The 24,540-nt window shown below is 46.4% G+C and overlaps 1 long non-coding RNA gene across 2 annotated transcripts; it reads left to right on the top strand.

The window, feature by feature from the left end:
• The first annotated feature begins 9,388 nt into the window (after nucleotides 1-9,388).
• LOC137536058 (uncharacterized) lies at nucleotides 9,389-24,203 on the top strand. 2 transcript variants are annotated; one of them, XR_011024512.1, is made up of 2 exons: nucleotides 9,389-9,455; nucleotides 23,996-24,203. It is a non-coding gene; the product is annotated as an uncharacterized lncRNA (long non-coding RNA). The 2 variants fall into 2 exon arrangements; XR_011024513.1 differs by having other exon boundaries at nucleotides 9,397-9,455; nucleotides 23,993-24,203.
• The last annotated feature ends 337 nt before the right edge of the window (nucleotides 24,204-24,540 follow it).

Genomic DNA, 24,540 nt, shown 5'->3' with positions numbered 1-24,540 from the left:
CTTGTGGAATTATATAAGTAAAAGTTTAATTAAGGGCTGCTGGCTTCTAGAGGACAGGCCTAGGGAATGTCTCTGAATGCCCCTTTGGCATTTATAATTTTATGATAGGTGTGCGGTTCTGGCTTAGGTATTCGTGTTCCTTTTGAAGTAGGAACAAGGAATGTAAAGTGAATGTGCTGTGGAGCTTTTATTGCACCCTCTCCAGGGAGGAATAAACTCCACACCATATCCTATAGAGAGTGACTGGTTTGGCCTGACAGAATATTTCTTGTTTTAAAGTCATTTGCATTTTCATACGTTGGGCGCATTTAGCGCAGGTGAATCCGTCACAACCTCTCACTACCTATACTGATGGGACTTTTTTATTGTTAGCCATAGGTAGAGATGGCCCGAACTTCAGATTTTAGGTTCACGAACCCCGAACGCGAACTTCGGCGAACCGCAATAGACTTCAATGGGCAGGCCAACTTGAAAAACTACAAACACTGTTTCTGGCCACAAAAGTGATGGAAAAGATGTTTCAAGGGGTCTAACACCTGGAGGGGGTCATGGCAGATACATGCGGGGAAAATTTCAGATTTGACGCAGAGCAGGGTTATAATCCCTAAAGGGCATAAATCACATTGCATTCCTAAATTGGAGGCATAACGTGCTTGAAAACATCTTGCGTGTGTAGACATGGATTAGCAGGTAGTGTAAGTAGTGTACTGCTTCACACTGAGAGACCAAACTCACTGTGTAACACACCCCGCAACAGCTGTTTGTGTAGTGATGGCCGTGCTGGACTGGTGCGCACGATGGCCAGAGTGCAGGCCATGGCGGTTTTCAAGCCCATATGGTCGGGCTGAGGTAGCTCAATGACAAAACAACAGTGACTGTCCAGCTGATCGAATTTCTCCTGTCCACAATGAAGCAACAACCTTATTATCTTGGGTGTGCCCCCAACACACTCGTATAGCCGGCCATTGCTTCATTGTGATACGCAAGCCCCTTCACCGCGGCAAGGTAACAATCACGAAGGGGAATGGACACATGTACATGCCTTTTTTTGTAGTTGCAGCCGAAGTCAGGCATGTACATGCACCAGAAAAATTATTATTCTTTTTGTTAGCGGCCACTGCTAGCAGCGGCCTTAAAAATTCAGGAATCCACCTGGAGTCCTGGACCCTGTAGGTGGTGGCGGAGAAGGCAGTCAAGCGGCCTGCAGGCAGAGATGCTGTGTGGGGACTGTCTTAGTCTTGGGGCAGGCAGCAGCGGCTGGCAGGCAGATATGCTGTGTGGGGACTGACTTACTCTTCGGGCAGGCAGTCACACGGCCTGCAGGCAGAGATGCTGTGTGTGGGGACTGACTTAGTCTTCGGGCAGGCAGTAGCCCTCCGGGATCCATGCCTCATTCATTTTGATAAAGGTGAGGTACTGAACACTTTTTTGACCTAGGCGACTTCTCTTCTCACTGACAATGCCTTCAGCTGCGCTGAAGGTCCTTTCTGACAGGACGCTTGAGGCAGGGCAAGCCAGAAGTTGGATGGCAAATTGTGATAGCTCTGGCCACAGGTCAAGCCTGCGCACCCAGTAGTCCAGGGGTTCATTGCTGCTCAGAGCGTCTATATCCGCACTTAAGGCCAGGTAGTCGGCTACCTGCCGATCGAGGCGTTGGTGGAAGGTGGATCCGGAAGGGCTAAGGCGAGGCGTTGGACTAAAGAATGTCCGCATGTCCGACATCACCATGAGATCGCTGTAGCTTCCTGTCCTTGCCTGCGTGGACATGGGAGGAGGATTACTGGCAGTGGCACCTTTATTCCGTTGTGCTGTGACATCACCCTTTAAACAGACTGTAAAGCAAACTTGCCAAATAGTGTTTCAAGTGCGGCATCCTTTCAGACTTGTGTTTATTTGGTAACATCTCTGCCACTTTGTGCTTATACCGAGGGTCTAGTAGCGTTGCTACCCAGTACAGGTCATGCCCCTTGAGTTTTTATATACGGTGGTCCCTCAACAGGCTGGACAGCATGAAAGACCCCATCTGCTCAAAGTTGGATGCCAACATACTAGTCATCTCCTCTTGATCTTCCTCAGTGATGTCAGGTAAGTTCTCCTCCTCGGCCCAGCCATGAACAATAACATGGGAAAGGCCCCCTTAAATGCTTGCTGCTGTTGTTCTTCCGCATCTTTCTAAAAAAAACCTCCTTCCTCATCTGACTCCTCTTCCCCAGACGATTCCTCCTCCTCCTCCCCCCTCCTCTGTGCTGCCGCAGGTGTTGACAAAACATCTGGTTCAGGTCGTGATGGCTCCCACAACTCTTCCTCCTCTTCCTGTTCACGCTCCTCTACAGCTTGATCCACCTCTCTATGCACGGCACGCTCCAGGAAGAAAGCATATGGGATCAAGTCGCTGATGACGCCTTCACTGCGACTCACCAGGTTTGTCACCTCCTCAAACGTAACGCATGAGCCTGCGGCCATGAGTGTCCAGTACTTCGGCCAGAACAACCCTATCTCCCCAGAGCATGTCCTTTTACTGTAGTTGTAGAGATACTGGTTGACGGCTTTCTCCTGTTGTAGCAGGCGGTTGAACATCAGGAGTGTCGAATTCCAGCGAGTCGGGTTATAGCAAATCAAGCGCCTTGCCGGCAAGTTGTCTCCGCTGAAAATCGGCCAAGCGCGCCATGGCCGTGTGTGACCACCTGAAATGCCCACACACCTTCCTGGACTGCTTCAGGACGTCCTCTAAGCCTTGGTACTTAAACACAAATCTTTGAATTACTAGATTCAGCACATGTGCCATGCAGGGTACATGTGTCAACTTTCCCAAACTGAAAGCCGAAATGAGATTGCTGCCATTGTCACACACCACGCTGCTGATCTCCAGTTGGTGCGGGGTCAGCCACTGATCCATCTGTTTGTTCAGAGCGGCCAGGAGTGCTGCTCCAGTATGATTCTCAGCTTTGAGGCAAGACATGTCCAAGATGGTGTAACATCATCGTACCTGGCATGCAGAATAGGCCCTGGGGAGCTGGGGTTTGCCGTTTGAAAGGAGAACACAGCAGCAGAGTAGCATTCAGCCGAGGAGGAGGAGGATGACAGTGAAGAGGATGTAGCAGGAGGAGTAGGAGGAGAAGGAGAGGAGGTGGCAGCGCAGCAGGCCTGCCTGCAAGCTGTGGTGGTGTCACAACTAGGCTTCGCTGCACAGCCATGTATTCCCTGCTTGCCAGCGGTCACCAGGTTGACCCAATGTGCCGTATAAGTAATGTACCTGCCCTGACCTGCTTTGCAGACCAGGCATCTGTGGTCAGATGGACCCATGACCCAACGTTGTGTGCCAGAGATGACACCACTTGTCTTTCAACATCACGGTACAGTTTGGGTATCGCCTTTTTAGAAAAATAATTGCAGCCTGGTATCTTCCACTGCGGTGTCCCAATTGCCACACATTTTCGGAAGGCCTCAGAGTCCACCAGCTGGTATGGTAACAGCTGGCGAGCTAACAGTTCCGCTAAGCTAGTTGTCAGACGCCGGGCAAAGGGGTGACTGGCAGACATTGGCTTCTTCCGCTAAAAGATTTCCTTAACCTCCCTGGCGGTAACCCCGTGTGTGACACGGGGTAAGCCGCCGGAGGGTGCCGCTCAGGCCCTGCTGGGCCGATTTTCATAATTTTTTTTTTGCTGGACGCAGCTAGCACTTTGCTAGCTGCGCCAGCACTCTGATCGCCGCCGGCCCCCGCCCGATCGCCGCTATTTGCTGCGGCGCGCGGCCCCCCCCCCCCAGACCCCAGCGCTGCCTGGCCAATCAGTGCCAGGCAGCGCCGAGGGGTGGCCCGGGACTCCCAATGACGTCCCGACGTCAGTGACGTCGGTGACGTCATCCCGCCCCGTCGCCATGGCGACGGGGGAAGCCCTCCAGGAAATCCCGTTCTATGAACGGGATTTCCTGATCGGAGATCGCCGAAGGCGATCGAAGCGGGCGGGGGGATGCCGCTCAGCAGCGGCTATCATGTAGCGAGCCCTCGGCTCGCTACATGATTAAAAAAAAAAATTTTTTTTTAAAAAACTGCTGCGCTCCCTCCTGGCGGTATTTTTCATACCGCCAAGGAGGTTAATGGATACTTGGCTGCTGTGGGCAGAGGAGCAGGAACTGCTCAAGGTGAGAGGCGGAGTGGAGGAGGGTGGCTGTGAAGGTGCAAGGGATAAAGTGGCTGTAGATGCTGCACCTGAAGGAGGAAGAGGAGGCGGAGGGTGGCTTTGCTTTTGTGTGCTGCTTTTCCTCAGGTGCTCATCCCATTGCTGTTTGTGCTTGTTCATCATGTTCTTCGTAACGCAGTTGTCCCTGCGTGGGTCTTGCTCTTTCCATTACTCAATTTTTGGTGGCAGAGAGTACAGATGGCATTGCTGTCATCTGAGGCAGACACACACAAAAAAATGTCCACACGATGAGGTCTGGGATGATGGCATTTTGGTGGTGGTGGCAGCAGCTGACCTTGAAGGGCATGTTGGCTGGCTGTCCATAGGTGGCAATACATGTCGCCGGACACTGCCACGAGCTGTTTCTGACGACAAGCTCCCCCTGCTTCTTACAGCAACTCGTCTCCTCCTACTCTTCTCTGACTCTCCCTCTGAACTGTCCCCCTGTTCATCTTGTCTATTGAGAACCCACGTGACATCAATGGCAGGATCATCATCATCATCATCATCCTCCACAGCTTTGCTTGTATCAGACACCTCCAAAACTGCACCAACAACAGGTACTTCATCATCCTCACATCGTACGTCCATACTGACGCTTAACTCAGACATATGAGGTGGTGTAACATGCTTAGCACCTTCATCTTGTAACAATAAAGGTTGTGCATCAGTAAATTCATCACAGGAATGTGTGAATAACTCCTCCGACATCTCAGGTGGAGTAGCTGTGGTGCTAGTAGTAGCGGTGGTGGCTGCTGGCTGAGTGTTAAGTGGGGTGCCAGAATCAGAGCAGGAGGAGGAAGATATGTCATAGTTCTGTGCGGAAACTGAGGAAGATGAGGTGTTCTGTGTTAGTCAACTACGTCGTAACAATCTTGGGGATTGATGGTACGTGCCTTCTGAACACTGTACTTTGGTTGAAGGCCACACGAAATCATGACACCACGACCTCGAACAGACTTGCCGGGTGGCCTGCCTCAGGCTCTGCCTGTTATTTTGTCCATATTGGGGGGGGGGAATGAAGTGAAAGGTATGCACTGACTGGTATAATACAATGTGCAGTCACACAGATGCAGTGAAAGGTATGCAGTGACTGGTCTAATACAGTGTGCAGTCACACAGATGCAGTGAAAGGTATGCAGTGACTGGTATAATACAGTGTGCAGTCACAAAGATGCAGTGAAAGATATGCAGTGACTGGTATAATACAGTGTCTCTCACTAAGCAGGCAGCAGACAGAGTGAGAAAATGGCCGACGCAGCAGCGTTTTTATAGGGGGGGTCCAGGAGGGAGTGCAGCGTGATTGGCTGCCATGTGTCTGCTGACTGTGATGTAGAGGGTCAAAGTTTAGCCCAATGATGTGGTATAAGGGGCGGGTTGAACTCGCAATATGTTCATGGTTCACTGCAAACGCAAACAACCCGGATTCGCACGAACAAGTTTGCATGCGAACCGTTCGGGCCATCTCTAGCCATAGGCGCTATGTTACCCAGATACCCCCTTGTAATAGATAGCGGAGATACCGCCGCAGAGGCAAGCGGCATGGCGGCTATTTCCGCGTATCAGCCGGCAGCCTCTGCTGCGCAGTTACATGCTGCTGCTCTGCCTGGTCCTTCTATTGCACATAGATTGAGTGCTACGTGCGCGCGCCAGGCGACAGGACCTTTATGCGAATAGAAGGGGAGTCAGCTGATCTGCCAAGTCAGCTAACTTCAACGGTACTTTGGATTGGCTGAGTGATGGGGGTGGCGCTGCGGGGCATCTCAGTATATATAGTACTAGTCTGTCAGTTGCCCCGTGTCTGCTGTTGCGAATGCTAACGTGTTAGCGCTCAGACCCTAGTCAGATCCCAAAGTATGCTAGAACCAGCTGGAGCTGGGGATCCACACTTTCTGTTGATAGCTTAAAGTACTAATTGCATTGTATTATCTGTATGTATACCTTTGACTATTGTCCTGCTTTTTGATTCTGTACCTCTGCCCATCTGATTCCTGTTGCCAACTCTGCCTGAACTTGACACTGAATTAGCCTTCTGTCTTTACACTTTATCTGTCCGTACGTTGCCTACTCTGCTTGTCTGACCTTCCTGTCCTCACCAGTGGGCCTAGCCACTCGTGAGGGATCTGTGGTAGCCTTCACCTACTCCTCAGGTGAGGCTCAGCTGCAGCACTGTCTGTAACACCTGCTCCTCAGGTGTCCACTAGCTGCAGTATAGTCTTAATCACCTGCTCCTCAGGTGATCAGCCTTTGCAGCACAGTCAGTGGTCCCTGCTCCTCAGGTGTCCACTGGCTGCAGAATAGTCTTAATCGCCTGCTCCTCATGTGATCATCCTTGCAGCACAGTCAGTGGTTCCTGCTCCTCAGGTGTCCACTGGCTGCAGTACAGTCTGAATCACCTGCTCCTCAGGTGATCATTGGCTGCAGTACTGTCTGAGTCACCCGCTCCTCGGGAGATCTCCTCTTCCTCATTACTGTTGCACCAAACACTATCTCACATTGGTTGTCCTGTGCCTGGCTATACTAGCATTATTGGTGATTCTGCAGATCACCACATAATCAGGTATAGCATCTGTATTATTGGTGATACTGCAGATCACCAATAATCAGAAAATCTGTTTTGCTGACACCAATTGTTACACCCCTGCCCTGATTGATAAAGGAATCGATTTTCTTATGATAACTTCACAAAATCTATTCCTTTCTCGATTGGAAACAGATTGGACATGTTGGAAATAAATTGCCCGATTCCCGTCGGATGGGAAATTGCATCGTCAGGTCTCCATATCCCTCTCACTTCCCTTTAAGGCTAGGTTCACAATGGCCAGTGCGTTTTGCATCCCCCCACAGCAGGAACATAAAGCAATGGATCTGGAAAATGGCACTCCACATAATCCACACGTTTTAGAGTTGTGAGGTACAATAGAACATAGATTTAAGAAAAGAAAAAAAAAGACAAAAATACCACAGTTGATATCCAGCAAATCAAACCTTCAAAGAGCAGCCATTGTGATGTATACGAATTAACAAAGATAAACTAACTTCAAGCACATACAAAAGTCAAATTTTCTGATATCAGGCACATCTGAATATACAGTACATATACTTACTAAGCTCATTTATGATACAGGGTCACTTTAAGGTGCTGAGACAAAAGCTTTTAGTGAATAAATGAAAGCATTGCTCACCTTAGCATCTGCAGAGCTGAGACGGGATACGTACTGCCAAGCACGTCATCCCTCTGTACCAATCGAATACACGCTCCAGCTCCATGCTGTCTCTGCACATACACTGCCTTGAAGTCCTCTGATCTCCCAGTAAATGGGGAAAAAAGAGAAAACAAAAATACCCAGATTGATACAAACGAATGCTTCTGGCAAATGAAAAGAATGAGAAGATGCCAGGGAAAGTCACCTCTGACTGCAGCCCGCCATGTCTGCAGATTAACAGAAGATGTCTCGCAGATACCTACCTTTCTCATGCAAGCAGGTGTTTCATAATCTCTCCACTTTACATTTTAATGAAGTTAAGACAGTGAATATCGCATGCCTCGCAGAGTGGAACAATCTGATTGCTATTCATCTGCACAAAGACACAACTGCACAGCAGATAACAGGTGGATGGAGTGATCTGATTAGTGATATGCTGCAGGGTCTTTTTAATGGTGTAGAAAGCTAGTTTAGGAACGACAGCTAATGATTTATTGCACCTGTAAAATCCCCTCTGATGTCATAATTGGTTTCACAATGCTCTAAAACACAAGTCTGCAATTGAAAATAAAATGGGGAGAAAAATAGTCAGAGATGCCACTGACAGTATTTGTGTGGTTCAAACAGATAATCTCGATAATACAGCAAGCTGGGGGAAAAAAATGTATTAGAGCCTCCATCATATCTAATTGCATATACCCATCAAGCACTATTCAAGATGTGACTATGTTCAACTTGGCTTAATCCTAGATAAAAAAATAAAAAATGTTTCCTGGTTGAGGATCCTTTACTTTTTATGCTTTGAGTTACTAAACCATAAAAAGAAGAAGCAGGAAAAAAGGGCGCCGGCTGCTAATGGACGATAGACTTTTTCAACATTAGAACATTAAAGTTTTTGAAATTTGTTATCGTTTTAGAACCTTCCAACATTATAGTTTTTGTTATTTTTTTGTATGTACAGATCTTAGGTTATCAAATATGTTTTCATTTCTATGTTTGTAAGAGTGTTTGTGCAGGAGGGGTTAGGATTAGGCACCACTGGGGGGGGGGGGGTTGGGTTAGGCACCGCCAGGGGGGTCTTAGGGTTAGGTACCTCTAGGGGGGGTCTTAGGGTTAGGTACCACCAGGGGGGTTTTAGGTTTAGGCACAACCAGGGGGGGTCTTAGGGTTAGACATCACCGGGGGGTGTTAGGGTTGGGCACCACTAGAGCGAGTCATAGGCAAGTCATAGGCACCACCAGGGGAATCTTAGGGTTAGGCACCACCAGGGGAGGGTTCTGTGCGAGAGTAGGGTTAGGTTAAGACGTATTCTTGAATGATGTAAATTTTTTAAATTAAATATCTTTTCATTTTGATTTCTGTCTTTTTTAAAATGGTACTTATTGTTTACATGTTTTCGGTTTCACTGTGCGCCCACTTGAAAACAAACTTTTTGTTATCCAGCCGTGCCAATTTGTTATCCAGCTGTGCCCTTTTTTGCTCACTCTTTATTTCAGGCACGCAAAAGGAAATACAAACAAGGAACTTTTGTGCTCGTATTGAATGTTCAGCATCACCTCTTTCTTCTGACATCATTGATTCTTCTATAATAATCATTTCCAATATAGTCCAGTGTATGTCTGTAAGTCCTTTCACCCTCCCGCCCCCTTTGTGATTTTCCCTGCCATCCAAACTTGGGTCCATTGCTTGTGCTTTGTTGAGCAATCCCACTGCCCATGCCCCTGGGACAGCCCACACACCAAAGACCCCACGTTTTCATATTGACTTTCAATGGAAAATTTCAAACTATGGTCGCTCGTCAGCTCTGAAGCTAAACTCATCAACTTAGGTCACATAGTCATGGACTCAACCTGAAAAATGTGCCACATTTGGGGGATTATTCTTTGTATAAATCCTTTTTAGGGAATATCCTTACAAAGATGCTGGCCAGCTTCCCTGCTCGCTACACCGTTTTTTGGCAGTTGGACAGAGCAACTGCCATTCACTAAGTGCTATTGAAAATAAATATATCCCTATAAAGAGATGGACTAGTCCCAAAGCTGTCACTTCTGTCAGATTTCTACAACCTACTGTAAGTGACAGCAACATAGGCGAAAAGTAATATATGGCTCATTTTACGCTGGAAAAAATGTACTGTATATACTTGCATATAAGCCTAATTTTTCAGCACAAAAATGTGCTGAAAAGTTACCCCCTCGGCTTATATGCGGGTAAGTAGAGCAGAACTGATTGTGGAGCAGGCTTTGTTACTGGCAGAGGAGCATAAGGATTGTGCACTAGTAATCCTGCTCTTGCCAGCGGGCTTCCAGCTGTGTCCCTGCCCCCCATCCCCTGCAACATGGTGTGCAGAGTTCGCTGCTCAAGATTACCTGTGTCAGTGGTACAGTGATCAAGGATTCTTCCTGTGTGGCAATCGCTATGTTGTATCTATGACACCATCTAGTGGCGTCGAGACACAGCTGTATGATCCTGGGGCACATCTGGCTAAGGGGAGAGGGGCTGACTTGCACTGGGGGCACATCAAGCTACTGTGGAGGGGCTGTACTGGGTAGGGGGCTTATACACGAGTCAATCACTTTTTCCTGGTTTCTGAGGGAAACGTGGGTACCTTGGCTTATACGCGGGTCGGCTTATATGCACATATATACGGTACTTCTTATTTGTATATGTTTGCAGATATTTTAAATTTTACAGTTTTTTGCTGTAGTGCCCCTTTGAAGAGGAACTCCAGTAAAAAAAAAATAATGTAATAAAAAAGTGCTTCATTTTTACAATAATTATGTATAAATGATTTAGTCAATGACTGTTTGCCCATTGTAACATCTTTTAAATCCCTGGTTTACATTCTGACATTTATCACATGGTGACATTTTTACTGCTGGCAAGTGATGTAGCTGCTGCATGCTGTTTTGGCAGTTGGAAACAGCTGTAAACAGCTATTTCCCACAATGCAACAGGGTTCACAGACAGGAAACTGCCAAGAGTACGTACTCAGAATTTCTTTGTGGGAGGGGTTTCACCACAATATCAGCCATGTAAAAGGAGGTATCAGCTACTGATTGGGGTAAATTCAATTCTTGGTCAGAGTTTCTCTTTAAGTGTAAAAGGGCCCTAGCAGTATGAAAGCTAGAGTCCCCAAATGTGGGACACAGGGATGACCAATGAAATTAAAATATTCATTTTATTGCAGGATTCATGCAGAATTATGTATATTTTATGCAAATATTAAATATATGCAGCTTGAAAATAAACCAACCAAGTACCACCCAGGTTTAGGCCTGGGACCTGCTAGAGCATTTTTTTTAGCATTTTGGGAGAGCTTTCAATCGCTAGTGATTTCCCTAAATGCTCTGCCAATGTAAATGGATGGGACTGATTCCACTAGAGTGATTGCGATTAAGCTGCACGCGCTGCTGCTCCATGCTCTGTACACACCTTGCTGCTCCATGCTCTGTACACATGCTGCTGCTCCATGCTCTGTACACACCTTGCTGCTCCATGCTCTGTACACATGCTGCTGCTCCATGCTCTGTACACATGCTGCTTCTCCATGCTCTGTACACATGCTGCTGCTCCATGCTCTGTACACATGCTGCTTCTCCATGCTCTGTACACACGCTGCTGCTCCATCCAAAGTCAACTGTAGCAGGGAAAGAAAGGGACAGTGCTGTGATCTGCAGGATGGCTGCAGATATTCTGGTGTCTCAACTTGTGCCTGTCCCCAGACACTGCACCCAGGGCAGGCGCTAAAATTAAGGCAGGGAAGGCAGCTGCCCCAGGGCCCCGGCTCCCGCTGGCAGCAAACATAAAAAATCTGTGGGACACTGTGCTGTGTGTCGTCATGCATGCCTGCTGCTGCTGCTGCTGCCGCCTGTGTCCTGGGTCTGTTGTGGGTGCCAGCCGGGTGCGGTGCGGAGACCGCGAGTCATAAAATTTGAGCCTGGCCAGAGCTGGGGACGGGGAGGAAGGAAGAGATACATAACGCTACCGCCGGTTCCAGCATCGGGTCTCCATGGATACAACCCGGCGTCCTGATTCCTGAGCCATCCTCTCTTCCACTCAGCGCTGCCGGCTCCACCTCCTGGATGCACATCACGCAAGGCATGGACGTCAGTGCACGGACGTCCATGCCTGTGAGAAAAGAGGAGAGGACATCGTCACGAGACGTCATCAGCTTCTTCACTGGAGTGGCGGCATCAGCCTGCGGATTCGCAGAGCCTGTCCGGAGCCTGACTGACTGGTATATCTTAATGGTAAGTCAGTCAGGCAATCCATATGTATGTATGATAAATAATGTTATAATAACATGTGGATGTGCGCGGGGGGCGGGTTAGCCGGGGGGACTTTGGTGGTGTCATCTAGGGGGCCCCCTATTTTTTTTCTGCCCCATGGCCCCCTTTCACCTAGAACCGGTCCTGACTGCACCGGCCCTGTGGGGGGATTCTGGGCAGCTGTAATCCCCCCCCCCGCGTTTGCCTATGGTTCCAGGTTTCAAATTGATTGGTCCATTTTGAAGCTGCATACATTTGCATTAAATTTTACATAAACCTGCATGAACTCGGAAATATTTGCATTTTATTGATCACCCCTATTGGGACAGCTGGGTTTAAAAAAGTGGACAGAGCCTACAACAGTTACACACATTTCAGGCATTCATTTTAAATGGGAAAATGTAAACTGCAGCCATTTTTAGGCCTCCTGCACACTACATGCGATTCCGATTTTGATTTTTGATCGATTTTCACATGCGACTCCAATTTCCTATTTTTAATCGGTACTGCATGCTGCGTTTTTTTCTGCGTTTTTCTTTTGATTGCATCCATGGAAAATCGGAATCGCAAATTGGATTTGCAGTGTGCAGGGAGCCTTACTGTTAAAGCCCACCTGAAGTGAGAGGGTAGGTGCACACATAACATAACATGAAAGGTCGTGTTTTATGTCATGGGCGTTTTTCCTTGTGTGCTTTTTTGTTGCATTTTTACTGCGTTTTTGGTTTGTTTGCTTTTATTATACCGCAGATGTGTTTTTCAAGTGTTTTAGCGTGCGTTTAATGTGCTTGCATTTTGCATATACAAAATGCATATGCGCTTTCAATCACTAGTGATTTCCCTAAACGCTCTTCCATATGCGTTTTTCAATTGCGTTTTATGCAAATAACTAGGAAGACAACAGGAAGCGGAAATACATCACAAAACACTTTAAAAAAAACGCATGAAAAAAGAATACCATTGCGTTTCCATTGACTTTCATTATGTGCGTTTTTGATGTGTTTTTGCTAATCATGCAACAAAACCAGCGTTTTTAAAAACACACGCATACAAAATGCATATGCGTTTTTTTATATGCGTTTTTTCCTGCAGCCCATAGACTTACATAAGCGGCAAAACGCAGCGTTTTCACAACGCTAGCGTTTCTGCTAAGTGTGCACCTAGCCAGAGGTATATGGAGGCTGCCATATTTAGTTATTTTTGAATAATACCAGTTGCTTGGCTGTCCTGCTGGTCCTCTGGCTCTAATTCGTAGACCCTGAACAAGCATGCAGTGAGATGTTTCTGACTGAAATCTTACCCTCATTACCCACATGCTTCTTTCAAGTATGTGATCCAGATACTACCAGGCAACCAGTATTGTTTAATAGGAAATGAATATAGCAGCCTCCATATCACTCTCACTTCAGGTGTACTTTAAAGGTTGGGTCCTCCCACTTGTCAAAGTCGGTCATAGTTGCATTGCAAACCGCATGTCCATTTGCATTGGACATGCGATTTCATTACAATTCAAATCAATGGAAATGCAAAAATTTGCACATGAATGTGAAATTAATCACTTACTGTATATACTCATGTATAAGTCTAGAAATGTAGGTCTGATTCACTTCATAAAAGTATAGGGGTCAACTTATACACAAGTCACAGGCAACATTGAGCACACTGAGTTATGTGTGTACTATTAGTCACATTTGCAGCACGGAGGTATTGGCTGCACTTAAAGGGGAAAGGAAGAGAGAGGTATATGGAGGCTGCCATGTTTATTTCCTTTTAATCAATACTAGTTGCCTGGCAGCCCTGCTGATCCTCTGCCTCTAATACTATTACCCATAGCCCCTGAACAAGCATGCAGCAGATCAGGTATTTCAGACTTTAAAGTCAGGTCTGACAAGACTAGCTGCATGCTTGTTTCTGGTGTTATTCAGATACTACTGCAGAGAAATAGACCAGCAGGGCTGCCAGGCAACTGGTATTGATTAAAAGGAAATAAATATGACAGCCTCCGTATACCTCTTACTTCAGTTCCCCTTTAAGAGACAGGAGAGGTTAATGGTTGCAATACTGTATGCAGTGCAGTCATTAACCCCTCCTGTGCCCCAAGTACAGCCATCAACTTTGCTGGGTAGACTTTTACTTGAGTCAATAAAAAATTCCAGCTTAAGAGGGTTGAATATAGGAGTCGACTTATACACGAGGTCAATATACGGTACAATTGTATGTCTGTTAACTTCATTGGTATGCATGGAAAATTGAAATGCAAACATTTGCATAAAACCACACACACACACACACACAACAAAAAGACACAACTGCATAAAAATAAATAAATCACAAAACTCAGAATCATAAATAGAGAAAACCGTGTCCGGAAACCACAGGGGTAAGTGTGGGTGCAGCCTGATGCATGTGCGTTTCTGCATTTTTCTCTGCGTTTATGTTTTTGAATTTGCAATTGGCTTTTTGTAAAATTAATAACTATCTTACTGCCACAGTAAAGAAACATACGTACGAGGGAGGGCTAACAACCACTTGACATCAGTGAACTTTATATGATGGAGGGAGAGGGGAACCACTAGATACCAGGGAAGCTATGTGGGTGGCGGGAGGTAGGTAGTGGGAATACAGAACTTTATATGATGGAGAGAGAGGGGGGGAACCACTAGATACCAGGGAAGCTATGTGGGTGGCGGGAGGGAGGGAGGTAGGTAGGTAGTGGGAATACGGAACATTATATGATGGAGGGAGAGGGGAGCCACTAGATACCAGGAAAGCTATGTGGGTGGCGGGAGGGAGCGAGGGAGGTAGGTAGTGGGAAAAGGGGGGGGAACAACCAGATACCGGGGAACTCTATATAGTGGAGGGAGAAAACCACTAAACATCAGGGAAGCTATATGGTGGAGGGGGGTCCTCTAGACCACCAGAGTAGTCATATGGTGTAGGGTAGAGCTGGGACAAGGTCCTCCTGCACCCAAGGCTGAGACCCCATAGTGCGCCCCTCCATCCCACCCACCCCAGCCATCACACACTGATTGTTAGACTAAAGGTGGCCACTAATGGTTCAATTTTTTTCATCCAATCTCACCATTTCTATGTAATATAAGGTAACTGCCTTATCCATTCAGTATATTCACTCAATTTAACCTTTTACTATATAGATTTGGTAAGATTGGATGAAAAAAAATTGGATCATTAGGGGCCACCAACCACGCTAACACCTTAATCTCTAGTTATCTGGCTTGTAGTCACTACCATGTACCCCCTTTTCTTAGTTCTCTCTGCTTCAAACACAATAGGGGAATGATAGCTGAGTGAGTTGTGCACCCCCTCCTACACTGCGCCGTGAGGCTAGGGCCTCTCTTGCCACTACCTTGGCCCGGCCCGGGGGGGGGGGGGGGGGAACCACTAGACCATCACCAGGGAAGCCATATGGGGAGAGGGGAACCACAAGACATCAGGGAACTGTATACGGGAGGGAGGACTACCAGACACCAGGAAACTGTATAGGAGAGGGGTCTACTAGATACCAGTGAACTGTATAAAGTAGGGGGGCTTGTTGCATGTAAAATAAGGGCATGGCTAGAGGTGTGGCAGAGTAGGTCTTAGTGTCGCTTTTTCCTGGCTTCAAAAGTTGGGAGGTATTATGTAGACATAGACATCCTTTCAGAATATCATATTCATTTTCCTTTGAATGTGGGAAGTTTTGTGAGGTAATTGTAAAAAGATAAGAATGCTAGTTGTTAAAGTCGATCAATGCTATGACAAGTCCATGTTGCTCCATAGAGAATCCCTTAAAACCATTTGCATGTATTTAATTTCAGTTCAAAGCATTACCTTCCAAATGTATTGTGCTGCAGCACCTTATGAATAATCAATGATAACTGTAATGACATTTTCTAGTTCCCATTTGTACAAAATTTAGTGGACTCGAAATTCTATAATCACTGAAAACATTTCAAATACACATCATATTGCATGCAAATGCAGCCCATAAATAAAACATACATGTAAGAGGCAGTGTTTGTGTACATCTGTGTCTATGCATCTATTGGAATGTAATTACAAAAATACTTTTATCATCAATTTTACCATACATGTACGATTAACTGTTTTTGTTTATTACCAGAGCTCCTCTGTACTTAGGACTCTAAAGGTGGTCACACACCTATCGACTTGGCAGCTGATCGATCCAGATTTATTGTTGAATTGGATAAAAATCTGTGCCGCCAAGTGCATGCCCAATCGATGTTGCAACCAATTTCAGGCCGAGCATGTAAATCTGACAAGCTGCAAGATTTCACATGTAATGGATTGCGGAAACACCGCCGCGCGGTCTGACCGCGGGGCAGCTGTTTCCGCGTGCAGACCGGCGGTTTCCGCACAGCAGCATGCGTCTGGTTTGTCTGAGCCTAGTAGTGCACACAGATGGAGAGCTGCGCGCGCGCTAGGAGGCAGGATCTTTATGCCAATAGGAGAGGCATCAGCTGATCAGGACGATCAGCTGATCCCAGCGCAGTGGTTGATTGGCTGAGTGGGACTGGGCGGAGCTGAGGAACGCTGCACTATATATACTTCTTGCCTGTCAGTTGCTGGTTGTCTGCCATTGCAAATACTAACATGTGAGCACTCAGACCAGTCAGATCACACAGTGTGTTAGAACTAGGAGGACCTGGGAATTCACACTTAGCCAGATTACGTTTGTGTTATATGTTAGACCAGTTCCAGGGTGTTGTGACCATGGACCTCACACCCAAGCTTAGGGATACTGTGTCATTGATGTGTTATACTTTAGACCAGTTCCAGGGTGTTGTGACCACGGACCTCACACCCAAGCTTAGGGATACTGTGTCATTGATGTGTTATACTTTACACCAGTTCCAGGGTGTTGTGACCACGGACCTCACACCCAAGCTTAGGGATACTGTGTCATTTGATGTGTTTTACTTTAGACCAGTTCCAGGGTGTTGTGACCATGGACCTCACACCCAAGCTTAGGGATAATGTGTCATTGCTGTGTTATACTTTAGACCAGTTCCAGAGTGTTGTGACCAAGGACCACACGCTCAAGCTTAGGGATACTGTGTCATTGCTGTGTTATACTCTAGACTAGTTCCAGGGTGTCGAGACCAAGGAATTCACACCCCAGTCTAGGACTTTGTTGTACTTATATGTTATGACCATTTGCTCTGTCGACCTTTCTCTTGCTTTCTGATTCGGTACCTCTGCATATCTGCCTACCTGTTGCCAGACCTTGCCTGTAACCGGTTACCGAATCAGTCTCTCTCTCTCTGTACCTGATCTGCTCGTGTGTTGCCGACCTGGCCTGCCCGACCACTCTAGCTGTCACTCTCCCTGAGTGCTCAGTCTAACTGTACTAGCAGTAACACCATTCCATCAGGTGTCGGCTGCAACCAGGACTTCCGCTCCTCAGAGAGTCCTCTCTGCATTACCGCCATGGGTTCTACCCCTTAGGAGTCCTCTGGCTGCAGTATAGTCTGATTCCCAGTATAGCAGGGAATCATTGGCTCCCAGGTTATCTCTATCCCCTCTCCTAGGAGATAGTTCACACACAGCCATAGGCCACCTGCTTCTCAGGTGGTCCATGCTCATAGTTTCTGCATTTCCCGCCCCACGGGAGATAGCCTACTGTTGCACCAAAACACTTACACATTACTAGGTGTCCAGAGGTTAGTCATACTTGTATTATTGGTGATTATGCAGATCATCAATAATCAGGTATACATCTGTATTCTTGGTGATACTGCAGATCACCAATAATTAGATTCTCTCTGTGTGTTGACACCGATCGTTACATCGCGTCATCATGATCACACACACGCTTATGTTACTCTGCGGGGGACACGGACAGGTAAAGTATAGTGCACTGGGTGTGGGCACATTTGATGTTAGGGGGGACAGCCTCATGCTGGCAAGGTGGCGTCACAATGCAGATTCCTGATCGAATACAGCATGAAATCGATCGGGAATTGGCCTGCGGTGTATGGGCCAATTTTTGGCTTCATTATAATGTATAGGGGGCATATCTAACACGCCATTGGGCCTTCAATCTGGTTAGTTGTCATCGGGCCTGGCAACAACCTCTTACCTTTCTGAGCTTTATCAGTGGGGCTCAAATAATTCCACTTTGCATGCAGATTGAATGCAAATTATGTGCAGTTTGACATTGAGCAAATCAAAATCAGCAGAAAGTGCATTTGATTATTATTATTATTATTATTTATTTATATAGCGCCAACATATTCCACAGTGCTTTACAAAGCACAATAAGACAAGGGGAACATAGATTCAACTAACAAATGTACAGCAGAGTTCCAAGCAGCACAAATATTGTTACAAGAACAGTAAACATTAGGAGGATGACCCTGCCCTTGCGAGCTTACAATCTAATGGGTTGTTGGGGACACACTAGGTAAGGGGGTGGAGGATGGATGAGGCAGTGATTCTTCCCATCAGATTACATTGTGACAGAGAAGTAAATAAGGGCTATAGAATGTTATAAGCTTGTCTGAAAAGGTGTGTTTTAAGAGTGCGTTTGAAGATGTCCAGGTTTGGAGCATGACGTACAGGCTGTGGAAGAGAGTTCCAGATAAGGGGTGATGCTCGTGTAAAGTCCTGGATGCGAGCATGAGAGGAGGTGATCAGCTTAGAGGCCAGGAGAATTTCTTGGGAGGAGCGAAGGTTGCGGGAGGGACAATATCTTGAGATTAGTGAGGAGATGTATGGAGGAGACAACTCGTGGAGGGCTTTGTATGTTAGAGTCAAGAGTTTGAACTGGATTCTCTGGGTAATGGGTAACCAGTGGAGAGAATGGCACAGTGGGGCTGCATCGGAAGAGCGTGTGGAAAGGTGAATGAGGCGGGCCGCTGAATTTAGAAGGGATTGGAGAAGTGCTAGCCTGTTTTTTGGTAGGCCACAGAGCAGGGTGTTGCAGTAGTCTAGGCGGGAGATGATTAAGGCATGAACAAGCATTTTGGTGGCTTCTTGTGTGAGGAAGGGACGGATACGGAATATATTTTTGAGCTGGAAATAGCAGGTGGAGGTTAATGAGGCAATGTGAGGTTTAAAGGAGAGCTCTGAGTCAAGTATGACCCCCAAGCAGCGGGCCTTAGTGGTTGAGGTTATTGGGGTGTTGTCTACCGTTATGGTTGCAATTGGTGGGGGTGAAGATAGCGATGGTGGAAAAATCACAATTTCCGTTTTAGTCATGTTGAGTTTGAGGAAACGGGAGGACATGAATGCAGAAACGGCACGTAGACAGTCGGGGACTCTGGATAGTAGTGAGGACAGGTCAGGAGCTGAGAGATAGATTTGGGTGTCATCCGCATAGAGGTGATACTGGAAGTTAAAAGAGTTAATTAGTTGTCCCAGGCCACGGGTGTAGATTGAGAAAAGAAGTGGCCCAAGAACAGAGCCTTGAGGTACACCAACAGACAGTGGGTGTGGAGAGGAATTGGTGTTAGAGAAGGAGACAGTGTAAGAGCGTCCAGAGAGATAAGAGGAGATCCAGGAATGTGCTTGTCCCTTGATTCCTAAAGATGTCAGTGTCTGCAGAAGCAGAGCATGATCAACCGTGTCAAAGGCCCAGTTCAAAGCTGCACACAATTTGCATGCAAGCTATAATTATTAACATCTCATATACCATCTCTACTTATCAGCATTCTGGAGCTGACCCTGCCTGAGGGAAGAGGAATCCACCTGGTTTGATTTTATGAGCGGGTTATAATGCACCGTATTTTTCAGAATATAAGACCCTCCAGAATATAAGATGCACCTTAGTTTAGAGCAGTGATCTGCAAACTTGGCTTTCCAGCTGTTAAGGAACTACAAATCCCACGATGCATTGCAGGAGTCTGACGGCTACAGTCATGATTCATAAAGGCAAATGCATTATGGGACTTGTAGTTCCTTAACAGCTGGAGAGCCAAGTTTGCAGATCACTGGTTTAGAGAGCAAAAACAGAGAAAAAAATATACAAACCTGGTGCTTCCATGATTCAGGAGTATCTTGTAGATGTTCTCCCCCAATCATTGTCTTTCTGTGTCCCCTTTTGTCAACCATATGTTCCCTTCTGTCGTCCTCCGGTCCTCCTGTGTGTCCCCGTGTCCTCCTTTGCTCCTGTGTGTCCCCTTCTAATCCATCTGTGTGGTCTTTTGGCTCCCTTGTGTCCCATCCTGTCCCCCTGTGTACTTTCCTGTCCACCTGTGTCCCCTCTTGTTCCCCTGTGTATCCCCCTCCTGTCCGTCTGTGTCCTCTCTTGTTCCCCTGTGTAGCCCTCCGCCCCCCCACCCTGCTGGTTTCCTCCACTCCCTGTGTAAAATCAATTAGCTTGCTCACCTCACCAGCGATTCCAGCAGCGATCAGCACAGCTCTCCTTTACCGTGCAGCTTCCCCTAGTGACGGCTTCTGCTGATCGCAGTGGTGGTGAAGCATTACTGGGTTATGTTCGGTGCACTACTAGGACCAGCAGACCTGTCTCCAACAGCTAACATGTGCGCTGGACACAAAGAATTGCAATATAACAATAGCAAGAAAAAGAAAAACAGCCCTTACAAAGGCGATTGATTTATCAACAGCTAATGGGTGCCCTGGACACACAATTGCAATATAACAATAATATAATAATAATATAAACAATAGCAAGAAAAAGAAAAACAGCCCTGAGAAGAAGGGTGAACTACTGCAGCACTGACTGGATCTGTCTGTAACAGCTAAAGTGGACAGTGTGGACACACTGAACAGCAATATCAAAACACAGCCTTTAGAAGGCTACACTATGTAGATGGTGAATTGGTACTGTAGCAGCAAGAAAAGCCATTGGGGCCTCCCCTAATAGCAGTACAGCTCTGTCCCTAGTCTCCTTCACAGCACCTTCAGTCAGAGTATAAAATAGCTGCTGTGCTGGCTTTCGTGTGTGTACGTGTGTGTGTGTGTACGTGTGTGTGTGTGTACGTGTGTACGTGTGTGTGTGTGTACGTGTGTGCTTGTGTGCGTGTGTGCGTGTGTGTGTGTGTGTGTGTGTGTGGTGGGGGGGGGGGGGTTAATATAGGAGGGATAGCTGATTGGCTACCAATGTCTGCTGACTCTAGGGTGAAGGGTCAATTTTTGGCTTCATTATAATGTATAGGGGGAATATCGAACACGCCATTGGGACTTAATCTGGTTAGTTGTCATCTGGCCTGGCAATAACCCCTTACCTTTCTGAGCTTCATCAGTTGGATGCAAATAATTCCACTTTGAATGCAAATTGTGTGCAGTTTGACATTGAGCAAATCAAAATCATCAGGAAGTGCATTTGATTGGCCAAGTTCAATGCTGCACACAATTTGCACACAAGCTGGAATTATTAACATCTCATATACCATCTCTACTTATCAGCATTCTGGAGTTGACCCTGCCTGAGGGAAGAGGAATCCACCTGGTTTGATTTTATGAGCGGGGTATTAAATGTACCGTATTTTTCAGAATATAAGACCCTCCAGAATATAAGACGCACCTTAGTTTAGAGTCCAAAAAGCAGAGAAAAAAATATATATGTTACGGCCAGAACCCGAAGTGTGGCCACTTCTAGTTCTGGCCAGCCACTTCGGGTTCTGGCCGGCCAATGCGCGAAGTGGCCGCAGCGCAGCGGCCAATGTTAGAAATGGAATGTTTCCTTTTAATATGAATGTAGTTTTCCTGGCCGTCTCTGGCCAAATGTAGCAAAAAAACAGTTAGTTCATTGAATGAAATGAAGCCGCCCGGCTTCTGCTCCGCCTCCTCTCCTCCGCCCTTGCCTCTCTCTCTCTCTCTCTCTCTTCTCCCCGACACTGGCAGCGGGGGACATGCGTGTCCCCTCCAGAGTCGTTCGTAGCGGCAGGCAATCCTGTCGTTCGTCCCTGCAGAGCAGGGGCTGGCAGAAGCAATGTCTGCAGCCTCCCCGCTCTGCTTTCCTGGCGCCACGAACGACTCTCGGGGACACGCGTGTCCCCGCCGGCTGCCCGAAGAAGATAGAGAGAGAGAGAGAGAGAGAGAGAGAGAGAGAGAGAGAGGCAGGGGCGGAGGAGAGGAGGCGGAGCAGAAGCCGGGCGGCTTTATTTCATTCAATAAACGAACTGGTTTTTTTTGCTACATACGGCCAGGAAAACTACATTCATATTAAAAGGAAACATTCCATTTCTAACATTGGCCGCTGCGCTGCGGCCACTTCGCGCATTGGCCGGCCAGAACCCGAAGTGGCCGGCCAGAACTAGAAGTGGGCACACTTCGGGTTCTGGCCGTAACATAGATACTAAACCTGGTGCTCCCATGTTTCAGGAGTGTCTTGTAGATGTTCTTCTCCCCCAATCATTGTCCTGTGTCCCTTTTTGTCCACCATATGTTCCCTTCTGTCCCCTCCGGTCCTCCTGTGTGTTCCCGTGTCCTACTTTGCGCCTGTGTGTCCCCTTCTATTCCTGTGTGGTCTTTTGGTTCCCCTGTGTCCCCTCCTGTGTCCTTCCCTGTCCACCTGTGTCCCCTCTTGTTCCCCTGTATATCCCCCTCCTGTCCGTCTGGGTCCTCTCTTGTTCCCCTGTGCATGCCTCTCCTGTCCCCCTGTGTAGCCCTCCACACCTCCCACCCCGCTGGTCTCCTCCACTCCCTGTGTAAAATCAATTAGCGGCAGCATGGCTCACCTCACCAGCGATTCCAGCAGCGATCAGCACAGCTCTCCTCTACCGTGTGGCTTCCCCTCGTGACGGCTTCTGCTGATCGCATCATCAGCAGAAGCCTTCACTAGGGGGAGCCCTGTGGGAGACAAGTCAGGTGATCACCGCAGGAATCGCTAGTGAGGTGAGTCATGCTGCTGCTAATTGTTCTTACATATCAAACACGTTATATGTTCACAAATAAACGCAGCTCACGTTGTTCGCCATGAATTATTCACCATGCGGACAGTTCGGGCCATCTCTACACGAGGGGATTGGAGGAAACATGCAGGGGACTGGAGGACCACACAGGGGGACTAGACAGGGAATCCCTGCGGGCGGTCGGCAGTTTGTATCGGCAGGCAATTGTAAGTCCCTGTCTTTGGTATATAAGATGCAGGGACTTTTCCTCCCCATTTTTTGGGGAGAAACAATGTGTCTAGTATTATGACAAATGTAGTGTTAGGTTTACATGATGATCTTTGAAGATTGCTGTCAGATCATACTTTGCAAGTCTGGTAACTTTGCTTACTATTCCGCTCCGCAAGGGACCCCCAGTAAAGCCTGGTACACACTTTTAGTTATGGTTGGTACTGATGAGCATGACAGTAATTTCCTATCGTAATTTGCAAATATGATGCAACACCGTAATGCAAAATTTAGGGGAAAAACCTACTGAATTTCATTTGGTAATGTAATCAGGAACCTTAATTTTGCAATTTTGTGTAATTTTCATGTAATTTTGTGCCGACTTTAGTAGTTAATATCAAAGCCCCCATATGCCATAGTTTTTCAAAAATACTCTATAGCTTTTGAGGAAATCGTTTTTGAAAATGCAAAGGAAAAATAGTTTTTAAACTGTATTTTTCTTAGTATATCTATATATAGTATTTGCATTCTTAAAATCTAATTTTTAAAAAATGGTAAGGTCTTTTTCTAAAAAAAAATGTTTTTCAATCATGTTTCCACAATTCCCCTTATCATACGTATTATTTTGGTGACGATAGCATGCATGGGGGCTTTGCTGTTGACATCTAAAGTCGGCACAAAATTACGCTACATTTTCTCAAAATTACAAATGGATTAGGCAAAATCAGTTGAATGTCAAAATCGTAATCCCGTATGGCCATAATTGCGAAAAATTATGCAAATTTTGAGTAATCGTAATTAGAAGATTACGATAATCTAATCAATCAGCAGTTTTACTATCTACATGTAGTAAAAAGGTCAAACAGAACCAGAGGGTAATCAGAAGTGAGCGCCAATGTGTATCTCAAGGCAACTGGGCCAACGTCTGATATTTTTCAGTAAAACAACAGATGAAAACAACGTTCTTCCTTTCTAAAATCAGGTATCAGAGGCTCTGAAAGGAAAATATTAAAGACTGCAAATCAGCTGTACTCTTTTAGCGCTTTGGGAACTCAGGCGGATGCTTAACTTCAAAGAATCCGTAAGATTAGTCACCCAGGGCTGAAGCCACGAGTCGATTTAGGAGAAGAAGCGCCAAGAATAAGTTATGAAATGCCCCAAAGAAAATCTGTCGACTTGTAATTAAGAAAATAAATTGCGCAGATCGTTACAGCCGAATTATCTGGAGATGTCTGATAAGAATTACTGCCCTGTTTATTTCAGTTTTTGTTAATTTTTTTTTCTGTTTCCAGCAGCGCAGAGAGAAAACGTTGGAACTGGTGTATCTCGCCCGAGTGTAATTTAACAGTGAATTTCAGAGGAACGCATATTAGTGGGCTTACAGGGAAAAGGAAATGTGTGAAGTGCCACCAACTGCTAGAGATCACGTCTTATGTAACTGCTGGAGCCTGATGAGAGGAACTGATTGCTATAGCTTAGTAAAACATACTGCTTCTCACATTACGTTTGTTTACAATATGCGATCCAGTAAGCTTGAGTATTTTAACCTGGGGTAAAATGAATTTGCTGGTTTCTTCAGCTTCTGAAGAAAGGAACCTTGACAGATCACCGATAGCGGTCACAATCACTCATCGGTTTTGCTAGCTTTTTCTAAAGCAATTTCATCGGCAATGCACAACGTTTTTGTAGCGATTTTATTTTAGTGCTAGTGATTGTAAAAGCAATTGTGATTTCAATTTATTTATTTATTTTGGGGGGGAGGGGAGGAAAGAGGTGGGTTTTGTGGTTCTGGTAGTAAAATTTCTGCAAAATTGCTTTTACACAGCGATTGCAAAGTGAC

This window comes from Hyperolius riggenbachi, chromosome 10 (assembly GCF_040937935.1).
Source record: "Hyperolius riggenbachi isolate aHypRig1 chromosome 10, aHypRig1.pri, whole genome shotgun sequence".
NCBI classification, from domain to species: Eukaryota; Metazoa; Chordata; class Amphibia; order Anura; family Hyperoliidae; genus Hyperolius; species Hyperolius riggenbachi.
Note: the sequence above shows the minus strand (reverse complement) of the source record. Positions and strands in the feature narration are given on the sequence as shown.